The sequence below is a fragment of the Solanum tuberosum genome, unplaced genomic scaffold (assembly GCF_000226075.1).
Source record: "Solanum tuberosum cultivar DM 1-3 516 R44 unplaced genomic scaffold, SolTub_3.0 scf00160, whole genome shotgun sequence".
In the NCBI taxonomy this organism is placed as follows: domain Eukaryota; kingdom Viridiplantae; phylum Streptophyta; class Magnoliopsida; order Solanales; family Solanaceae; genus Solanum; species Solanum tuberosum.
Window position 1 is genome coordinate 880,208 of NW_006239085.1, and position 11,827 is coordinate 892,034.

General features: G+C 31.1%; 1 long non-coding RNA gene across 1 annotated transcript; it reads right to left on the bottom strand.

Annotated features, from left to right (window-relative positions):
* Positions 1-1,153: 1,153 nt before the first annotated feature.
* On the bottom strand, positions 1,154-3,958 carry LOC102605319 (uncharacterized). Its single transcript, XR_367722.2, has 4 exons — positions 3,944-3,958; positions 1,913-1,990; positions 1,527-1,575; positions 1,154-1,445 (listed from the first exon to the last, which is right to left on the bottom strand). It is a non-coding gene; the product is annotated as an uncharacterized lncRNA (long non-coding RNA).
* Positions 3,959-11,827: the final 7,869 nt, after the last annotated feature.

An 11,827-nucleotide genomic window follows, 5' to 3' on the forward strand; every position in this document is an offset into this window, starting at 1 on the left:
AAAGAAATACATCATCAACGGCCGATAATTAGTTATTAGACTGATGGTTAGCTAATATATTCTCTAATCATAAATTATTGCATCTCCCTATTACATAGAAGCCAATACATATAAAATGTCATATCATTCTTTGTTTGTTTGATCTTGTGAAGCTCCTCTGTATATATATTTTTTCAACTGCTCTTGTTCCTTTCTCAAATATGCAATTCGCTGTTGCATAATATTTTCATACATCAATTTAACCGATTTGCTTGATTCTTCAGTTGTATCTGTATTATAAAATAAATGTTTAGAAGAAGAATTTAATATAGTTATGAATATTATCATGAACATTTTACCTTGACGATTATCTGAACTGATTATTTGGGAGCGATCCTTATTTGACACATCCATTGTAGTACTTCTGTATAAGTATTTGTCAAAGTCAAAGTAAGGATAGAGTATTGCAATAAAAGGTAAGTTTCAAATAATAATATTGAACATTGAAAACCAACCTCAATTAATTAGTATGAGCAGATGGTGACTATGAAGAGAAATGGTGTGTGTGAATGTTTATTATTTTTTTGTGGTATTTACACCACTTTTTCCATTAATTGGTTGTGCTACCATTGAATTGTTTTAAATGATGAATCAATTCTTACGATTTTTTAAATGTCTGTGTGAAGTTTAGTGTGAAGATTTTGTAAATAATTGGAGGATTGTTGGGGATTTGGATTGGTTTTGTTTTTATTATGATAGATATGTTATGAATTTATTATGGAGATATAGGAAATTAAAAGGTATAGAGAAATTGATATATACAAGTTTTCACATTGATCATGTAGATCAGGATAAATATTTTTAAATTAAATAATAAGTGTATTGTACAACTTTTTCCATTGGTTGTGATGTTGATTTAATTCTTTTAATTAATGTGATTATTTTTTAAAGTGTCGAATTTGTATGTAAAGATAAGTGTCAGTCACTTTTAGAAAGAATAGGCATAAAGTTTGAATTTTCTATTTGTTTTAAGTATTGTGAGAGAGCTTGAGAGTATCGGTAAGTGGAGAAAATATGAGGTGCGCAGTTGTTTGTGTTGTTGATTTGTTATATAAATAAAGGGAAAGGTGGACTAAAATTGCTTAGTATGGGTATAGAAAGTAATCCACACGTATTAGGACATGATATGACGTTACATAAATCTTGAGATTTAAAATATTTTTTATAGATAAAATGTTAAAACTCCAACGGCAGGAAGTTAACTCGAGTCGATACCATCGTTGCTATCTGTGGAAAACCATGTGGATTGTCCAATTTATAACATGTTTGCTCTGCATCATGGTTGGCATATTTCTTCCACCTGTAAATCCAGCCACCTACATGAGCATTATTTGGTGGAAGAAACATGTGTCCTTTCCTTTGTGTTCCAAAAGATGGATTCATAACCACTGTTTCAACAATCTGACCTACACATAGTGGAATATTAATGAGTCGAGAGAGAGGGAGTTTTTATTTTTCGGGACTGAAAAGTGTGGTGAAAAAGATACCTCTCCATGTTAAGTTGTTGATGTCACATTGAATAAATTCCATGTCTAGCTGCAAATGAAATAGTTTAAGAAATGAATGAAACACAAATTAGTACAAGTGAGATTACACATGAAAGGCTACATGTATCAACCAAAACCAATGTAAAAACACCCACTCTCTGACACATGTATTAGGCTATCCACTACATTGTCCAATGCTTCAGAAAGTTATTTCATATGAAGCTATTTCAAAATATTCCTCTGCAAACTGATCTTTGTTCCTAATCTTAATAAAAGTAATTTTCTTATACAAATATTGATATCTGATTTATTCACCTCGTCATTTTGCAAGTCAAAGAGATAACGTTTAAAGTCATGTGGTAGTGCCCAGAAAACAAGATTCTTACCTCAGTCCTCTTTAAAATGCGGCCAACTGACCCATCCAGGTTAGCAAGCACACGAACTGAGTTTGCAAGACTTGAAATCTATAATTAGTTTCAGCAAGATTACTAAAATAAGTATGTGATCTTGCAGTGAAAATTATTTACACAACACTATGTATCATAAGCGAGCAATGACTCAAATATAATCAGGATATACCCAATGGAGATGGTGTTTTCTCCAATATGATTCCATCAGCAAGCTAGATAAGGTTATAACATTCCAGAAATCAAGATTACATCGAAGAATGAATTCAAAGATAAATCAGTGATCAAATTTTCGAGTCATAACTGGATGCTCTTTATCAGTATTCCCTAAAATTCCAACTTGGGAAAGCTTCTCCATGGTTAAAGATAAAATAGAGTGAAAAATAGTTGTCTATACAATTTGATTTTCCATAAAAGAACATTGTTATGTTTTTTAGGTATACAATTACTGAAAAAAGACCCAGAGGACCAAGGAAAATTTAGATATTCACTAATATTATTCGTCGCTACTTTTAGGCTGCCTTTAAGCATAAAAAATGAGCTTCAAGTGCATGAAAGCCACAGCCTGGATTCCATTGAAGAAGTACTCGATAAAGGAAATAGGATAGATTGAAGAATGGGCCAGATAATATGTGCTACGAATACACTGCTAGTCTTTTGCTTGCAGACTATTCCATAAAGGCAGCTGGTGGAAGGCAATTATAAGTTACTAAGTCTTTTTTTAAAAAATTTATGTTGTGAATGAGTGCAAAGTTTCATTTGACAGATGTTTATAGACCAAAAGGTTCTCCTCTTCAACAAAATCCAAAATTGATTGTAACAATAAATACCGCTATGTGTTAAGTTTTAGTCGTAAAGACAACTTATGGAAGGCAATTATCCCCATGGTCATGCGTGCCAATGGACCTCTCATTGTAAGTGCAGCTTGATCATATGCTAAAGCTTCTTCGCCAGTATTAAATGTCCCTAACCAAACTCTAATTCCATTTCTGGTTGAATCTCTTATTTCTGCTGCATATTTTCCCATGGTCATGTCTCCCGTGCAATTTTATCACCCTTGTTAATTCGTGCGGTCCAAAGAAATGCATCCAAAGTCATTTAGATTAGCTCCAATATCATTTCCCTCTTTTCCTTCTTACCAGATTCAAGAACTCTTATTAACAGCCCTATTTTATAATTACAAATGTTTTAAGCCAACTCCCAGCCGAAGTATTCATATGGATACAAATCAAACACTTAGACGCATCCAAAGCTTATACACACCTCAATGTCAAATTATTCAGGGTCAATTAGACACCTTCTCATGTATATTATGATCAGTTATCATTCCAATACCAACAAAAAATCTCTCCTACATCTTCAAAAGTCATCCAACCATAGCTAAACTTTACTTCAAAAACAAAGAAAAGGAACAACTTATTAATTATGTCACTTTTATTTCGTCAACTTATTAGAGTGTTCCACTTCCTAAACTCAGAGTTCAAAGTGACAGCAAAATGAATAGTAGGGAAAACCTCAACTCTGTATGTACGGCTACATAGCAAGCAAGCACCATAGGAAGAACTTGAACAACGTGGGGACTAATATAGGGGAATATAAGAGAAGAAGAAGCACTAAACTCGCTTATGCATAGCCTCAAGAACTAACTGAATAGGAAAGATGACCATGTTTTTTGTGCACATAGCACCAACATTTATTTGATTCCACAAAACTAAAGAAGAATTTAATTATGTATACAGAAGATACACGTGCAGGCTGCTCAATCAAGTGATATCCATCAAGTATTTGATTTTGCTGACAAAGCCATCGTATACAAACAACCAAATATATTAATAGTAGAAGTTGTCTGAGTTGGGATAAAACTATACAAGTATGGATATCATCACTACGGACAACATGCATCTACTTAGTAAACTAAACTTAAAATGGTAAAAGGACGAAACAACTTAACTAAGCTCAAAGGTGTCTACTTATTAAACTAAACCAAAAATTATAAAAGGACAACTTAACTAAGCTCAAACAATATATAGTATCCTTCGGATCCCTGATCATTTGGTTCAATCTCATTCTCAAGTAAGCTTCTCCCCTAAAAAAACATCAACAACAAAACTATTATTTACAACGTAAAGGTAATAGTGAATTACAAACTAAAACTTGGTATTGCAATACCTTTTTCTCTTTCATTAGTTTGTATTGTGCTTTCAAATTATCATCTGGTATCCAAAGTTTTGATATTGTAAAATTCTCAACCCCTTCTTTCAAGTTATACTTGTTTAATTTTGTGGACATGGTGGAAAACTTTTGAACCAAACATCTTATGTAATCTATATCAAGATTTACATAAATTTTGCTAAAAAATCTCATTTTGCCTATTGTAAACGAATTTATCCAGTTTATTTACAACGCCCAGCTTCCCACTTCAGTAAAACCTTTAAAAAATCAGAAAAGGTAGGCAGAAAAAGGCAACAATAACAAAAGGCTATCCTTTTATCAGCATATAAACTTAACCGAAAACAAAAAAAAAATGAGTTCTTGAAGCTTACATGACCATGAGGCACAATTTTCTAAATACGAGCTGTTTGATCCACAGAACCTGAAGCTAATTTTGTGCCACTACAGTTCCATGCAACTGAAAGCACCTTTAATAAATTTTAAAAAAAAACATAGAAAATAAAGTATCACATAGTTATACAGATAAGGAGCAAACTTCTCCCCAAGTTCATCCCATAAGGTAGTTTTTGATTTAGCAGAACTATGCAGAACAAATATAAATCAGAATTTAAAAGTGAAAAATTCATTTGATTCATCTAAATGTAATTAAAAGCTACTGAAGTTATCATCTATTAGTAGACATGTGCCAATAATGTAGAAGCTTAAAATATGTAAGCAAAATAATTCCAATTGAGTTCCCATTCAGTAGCACTTAAGATTAGCAATTTTTTAGGCATTTTGGGCTGTTGTAGCGTAATTAATTACTCCCTTTTAATTCAATGATTTTTTTTATTTTTTGTTTGGGAAAAGCTCAGATTTAATTTTTAATTAAAAAGTAGAATAGATAATTGCAAAATTCCAAATGCTGGCCATTGGAGGCTGCCACATCAGCGATTCTAGTTTCAGATGTATATATATATATATATAGAGAGAGAGAGAGAGAGATTTTTATTTTAAAACTAAAGTAGATGGACTTTTAATGTTATATTTATATAACTAAAATATTATTATTTATTAAGATATTTTACAAAAAAAATATTTAGTGTAGGAATAAAATGGTAATTCAACTTTTCATTTTAGAGCTTCCCACTTATAATAATACTAGATCCAAGAACGTGCTTTGCACGTTTGTCCGCTACTACTATATATAATTTGTATAGTGGGTGAAAGAGTTATGGTGCTTTCGAAGCTAAAATAACTTTAAACACAATAAGTTAACTAAAATACACCCTCAAAAAGCAATTTAAAAAAGATGATGACACTCAACCAATATATATCAAGAAGAATTGTTCTTACCTTTATATATTATAGATCTTGAAACAAAAAATATTCTAAAGTTACTTTCACAATTTATCTCCTATAAATTCAAAGTGTTTAAATAGAGAAATGCGGAGAGAATAAAAAAATAACTACAATCTAGATATATAAAATCTTTCATTTCATTTCTTATAATTTTCTCTTACTTTTTTCACTTTTCAAAGCGAGGCTATATATATATATATATTATTTTTTAATTTTTATTTTTTTTATTTTTTATTTTTAGAGGCATGTGATGTATCATAGAAATATAATGCCAATGGAGTTCGATCAATTCTATAAACTTATATAATCAAATTATATTGCTTTTTTTCTGTGTTTTAGTAACAGTTATACATAAACTTAAAAAGAGTGAATTTTAACAGATTCGCAATTTCTTTTAATCCATGATTACTTTTGTTAATACAAAATTGTTTAAATTAACATACTATCAAATATGTTGCTAGTGTAATTGAAAAATATAAGTATTGGTTATTGTAAGAATAGTGTTGACCCTTTTGTTTGTAAATGTATAAAATGATATGGAAATATTGAGCAAAATCTTATAATGTATTCCCACTATTCATATAAAATAACGGTGGTTTCAAAGAATAATTTGTTTAACTTCTTAATTTTTCTCTTTGAATGAAGCATATGACTGGATAAAATCATAAGTACGTGTTTTGTCTATATATCGATAGAAAGCAAGATGATCACAAATTTTTGATGGAAGAAGTAAATATATATAATGTTGTTGGTGAGTGTCTTTGATAGACTCTTCATTACCCCACATATTATAAATTAAAATTAAAAGTTATTTTTTGACTCTTCATCGACCCTTTTGTTTGTAAATGTATAAAATGATATGGAAATATTGAGCAAAATCTTATAATGTATTCCCACTATTCATATAAAATAACGGTGGTTTCAAAGAATAATTTGTTTAACTTCTTAATTTTTTCTCTTTGAATGAAGCATATGACTGGATAAAATCATAAGTACGTGTTTTGTCTATATATCGATAGAAAGCAAGATGATCACAAATTTTGATGGAAGAAGTAAATATATATAATGTTGTTGGTGAGTGTCTTTGATAGACTCTTCATTACCCCACATATTATAAATTAAATTAAAAGTTATTTTTTGACTCTTCATCATCCACATTTAATTTGGTACATGAATAACTTCCTCAAGCATTTACTACACAAAACTAATAGGCGTATTTAGTTCATTTTCTGTAACATTTGTTGAATTTAAGTTAGTATTTTATTAGTTAGTAATGCAATAATTAGAAGGGTATGTTCACTCTTTTTTGATTAAAAATTATATGAGTAGAAAAACGATGAGATAGAAAATTTAATATCCTAAAGAATTTGAACCATTGTTTGGTACATGAATAACTTCCTCAAGCATTTACTACACAAAACTAATAGGCGTATTTAGTTCATTTTCTGTAACATTTGTTGAATTTAAGTTAGTATTTTATTAGTTAGTAATGCAATAATTAGAAGGGTATGTTCACTCTTTTTTGATTAAAAATTATATGAGTAGAAAAACGATGAGATAGAAAATTTAATATCCTAAAGAATTTGAACCATTGTTTCTAGATGCATGAATTTAAATAAAATTATTATTTAATATTAAATTAATTATATATTAATATTTAATTTAGTTAAAGGATAAAATAAGGGCAGAATGGTAATTCAACTTTTAAGTTAGGAGCTTTCCATTTATAATAATATATGATATGATATATGATATGATATGATATGATGATTAGTTAATAGGTTGATGTCCCGTGTAAGTAGAGTTTTGGCAACAAAGAATTGGGTTTCAATGGTGGTAGATCCATTCTCGTGATATTTGTTAGAATTATTTTTTTGACATATTTGTAAACTTTGGATTCGAGAAACTTACCCGGATTAGCATGTAATAAGTTGACATTAATACCTGCAGTTTCTTAGATCACGTTTTTTATTGTCCATTTATTTTCCTTCTTCTATGTACCTGTTCGATTGGTACCTCAAAATAGATATACACACACCCCTACCCCTTAGTACGTTGTTGAAATACATATATCAATTTTGATCAATCTTTCTAATTTATTATCATTTTAATTTCTAGTATAGCACGATCATAGTACTCTATAGAAAGTTTGGGTATACATATTCGGATTGTTGAGTATTTTTCATCGACTTCAGATGCAATGAATTTAGGATATCACTTTTTAAAGGATCAAAAGAAGCAATTTTAGGCACTCAAAATGTTTATGCACTAAAGTTCCATGACTTAAATGTAATAGGATATTAATGCGATGTTATTTTTGTTTCTCACACTTGGTGTCTTTGTTATCATTTCGTTACCAAGTTGAAGTATTAGATTTAGTCTTTGTTAGTTCATAATAAGGTTGTATTGCATGATGGATCGATTGAATGACTTCTATATAATTATTGTTTAAATTTTCTAATCCTTATCATTGCTTCTATGTATGAATCTCCCTTGGATTGAGTCCATTGGAGTCCACTTTTTCCTTTGCATCTCGGGTTGGGTCAAATTCAATGTTTTTGAGTCCGCCTCATCATTGTTCGAGAGAAAGGAAAGCTGATACAATGAAGAGAAACAAATATACAGGCAAAAGGGTTGATATACAAGCCTATATACATCTGATACAGATGATATACAACCCATATAGACCTATATATACAGATTGTATACACTGATATACATGAGTCAAAACCAAAAATGCAGGTGCTACATGAAGGCCCATATCTCAGCCCATGCATCTACAAACTGAGATTGGGCCTATTTTCTTTGTTCTCTTTATTTGTTTGATTGTAATTTGTTTGGATTCTAACTTTAGATTTAGTTTAGCTTAACTAAATTCTCCGAAAGATGAACCAAATCTTGTTTTTATATTGATTTACTTCATTTAATTCAACAACTGCTTCTTTTTCTTTTTTTTCACTAAATCAATTATGTTGGATAAGTTCATCTCATTTTAAATATTTTCAATTGTTTTCAAGTTAAGTTTCCTTAAATGGCCCTAAAATTGCTTTTCTTTATTTAAATATATTTTCCTAAAAATTAGTCAATATTGTTAGTCAAATCATCGGATAATCGCATATTTGCTGATACGTTGAGCATTATTGAAGGTGCTTTTGATAGGGAATAGGGAAAAACCTTGCCGTATTCAAGAGTACCAAGAAGGAGAATAACACCTTCTCAAAGCGGAAATGTGAACCTCTTATCCATTTTTTCTAAATTTGTAAAGGTTAATCTGTTAAGGCCTTTTTAGATTGAGTTTTCTTAATTTCTTCAAAAATTTAAGTGGCGATTCTTTCCAAATATTTTCTTAAATTTCTTATACTTAAAACATTTCAAAAGTGGTTTTCAAAAAGTAAATCACAACACATTAACAGGGGACATAGGCTCCTATTTGATTTGGCTTATCACAGATAAGCTAAAATCACAAGTTAGGAATTCTAACTTGTGGCTTACATTTGCCTTTTTAGCTTAAACATAAGTGCTTAAAACACTTTTTTTTTTATTTAAACACCGTAAAAGTGCTTAAAATCTATTTTAGTTTTAAAACACTTAAAATAAGTCAATCTAAACATGCTAACTTATAAATTTTAGCTATCCTAGTTATTTTGTCCTAAAAATAAGTGCTTATAATTTATTTTTTTAATCATATCCAAACACTGCTGTTTTATTAGGAAAATATATTTTTTGACTGATTAAACAATTAAACACATAGCCAAATAAACTAATCTTAAGGTTAGAGCCATTCAAATCCCCAGCGGAGTCGCCATTCTGTTTTTATTTAGAAAATATATATTTGGACTGGTTTAGAGTCCCCACTTAATTTTTAAGAAAAATCAAGAAAACTGATTTTCAATAGATTAAAACAGGAATCTAATGAAAACTTAAAAGAAGGGGTTCGAGGTCCTTATTAACATTCTAGGAAGGTTTTAAAAGCACCTAGAATGTCCACTAATGTGGTTATCCGACAACTAATTTATTTGGCTAAAATAATTTTAACTTAGCTTGACTTGCAAATTTGAACTATTTATAGTTGAAACTATTTAAAAAGGGAAAAGGGGAGATATTGGGGTATTACCTAAGTAAAAAGTTTTTTGATAGATTATGTTTCAATATTATAGGAAGCGAGTAGTTAATTAGTTAATTTTTAGAAGATTAGTTTAGAATGACTATCTTTCGGGGAATTTAATCGTAGTAACCTTAAGGCTAACAACAAATGTCGACAGGCAAACAGATACAAAATAAAGTAAAAGAAGGAAATGTGGGCCCAAGTCTGGTTTACTGTTCGCCTAGGCCAGTACTTGGACCCATTTTCATTTTGGGCCTTTGGCCCGTTTGAGTCACCTGCACCTGTCCTAATCTAACACAAATATAGAATGTTTTCTCTTTGGGCCAAGGCCCTAATTCTTTCACCTGTCCTAGCCTGTCCTAAACTTTAACATAAATAATAATAATAATTAAATAGGCTTAGACCCAATAAATGACAAAATACAAATTTTCTTTAAAGAAGAATGGGCCTCTTTAAACCCAATCCTTTCAACTTCTCGATCTGTCGCTTCTTTCAACTTCGGAACATGTGCGTCGGTTTTCAATGACCGGTTGACTCGATAAAGAGGATTTGAGCCTTTATGGCTCCCTCTCGAAATGTGATGGGGGAAAAGTCCGCTATGGACTCAAATCAAGCTCACATGATACCAAGAAAAAGAAAACAAGTTAATCAAGGAAAAAAGAACTTGAGCAAGTAATAAATTGGTATATCAAACCAAAACAAAATGAATGAAGCTATCATCCAACTAACTTAATTGACCAAAACAAATGCATATGTGAACAAAATAATACCCATAACAGACTCCACTCAAAACATTCAAAATAAACAATTATCATGCTTAGGATAATAACAAAGAAAATAGAAAACAAACTCAAATGAAGGAAGCAGTGGTCAAGCCATTTGTTAAATGTGACCATTCAACGCTACCAAAAAGAAATAAAAATAAATAAAATATCCCACTTAAAATCCTTTTTCTAACAACTAAAGGATATGATAAAATTCGTTTATGGACCCTCTGATTTAGACAAAAATGAGCCAAAATGAACATCAAAGACCAAATATTAGTGATGACTGACAGAAAGCCAATGGAATAAACATGATTCTCGTAACCATGCAAATAGCGAGCAGGAGGACAAATATACGAATACGATGGAAATTCCGGAGGTGGCCACAATGATTATAAACTAATATTGTCGCTCAAGGACGCGAGATGAAACAAATAAAGGCACATATTTGACGAAATCTCATGCTAAATTAATACTCTACTAAACAGGGGACAACCATGCCACTTCCAAGTTTAACAAACAGCGATGCAGATCAAATAAATGAAAATACTGACCTTCCAAATGCTAACAGAAAAACACTTAGAACGAAATCATGAGTTTAAGCAAAATGATTCGCTACAGGGCACATATAATGAGCAAGAACAAGTTAAGACGCTAGCAATACTAACGAATATATGAAGTTGACCCGTCAAAAGGGATGCCAAAGAGAACTGGGCATAAATTCGTACTACGATCAAGGCACACAGATCATTGACAGAACTCGGATGAAGATTGGGAAGGAGTTTACCTTTTTCGGAGCAGCAAACAGGACGGGGCGAGCTAAACACAAAGAAGCTTCCACCACTTTGAATCAAATGCCGATGAGCTTTGGTGAGCAAAATACTGGAAAGAGACCCGAAATCTAGACTCCAAATTATATGGTTTAAGAAGACTGACTCTCGCTTAACTTCGACTCTCTATTTTTGTGTGTCTATTTCGTATGTGTTTTATATATATATATATATTTTATTTTGTCGATTTTGGGTATTTCACGCGTCTGAAATCGCTGCTAGTATTGGGAAGTTGCTGGAGGCGTTCTGGAGCTGCTATTGAAGTTAATTTGGATTAGGATTGGGCCTGGTTAGGGAATTAATTGGTTGTGTCGGTGGAAAAGAAGTGGGCTGGGGCGTTGGGCTGGTATTGTATGTTGTTGTATTGCTGGACAGGTTGGAGGAAAATGAGAAAATGGGCCAATTATTGGGTTATTTAATGGGCTGCTGGAAAGGGTCTGAATTTGGCCCAAAGTTGGTCTCTAAAAAGAATTGGATGCAAGGTAGGAAATGGGTTAAAATTGTAATAAAATGGCTAGGTTTGAATTGAGGATTTGGCCAAAAGAATTGCAATTATAACCGATTAGGATTACGAAATTAACCAAATCAGATTTACTTGGAGAATGTGGCTGAAAAATATAAATAAATAAGATGAATTTAATATTAATTAATTAACGAGCTTCTTATTCTTAACGAAATAAAA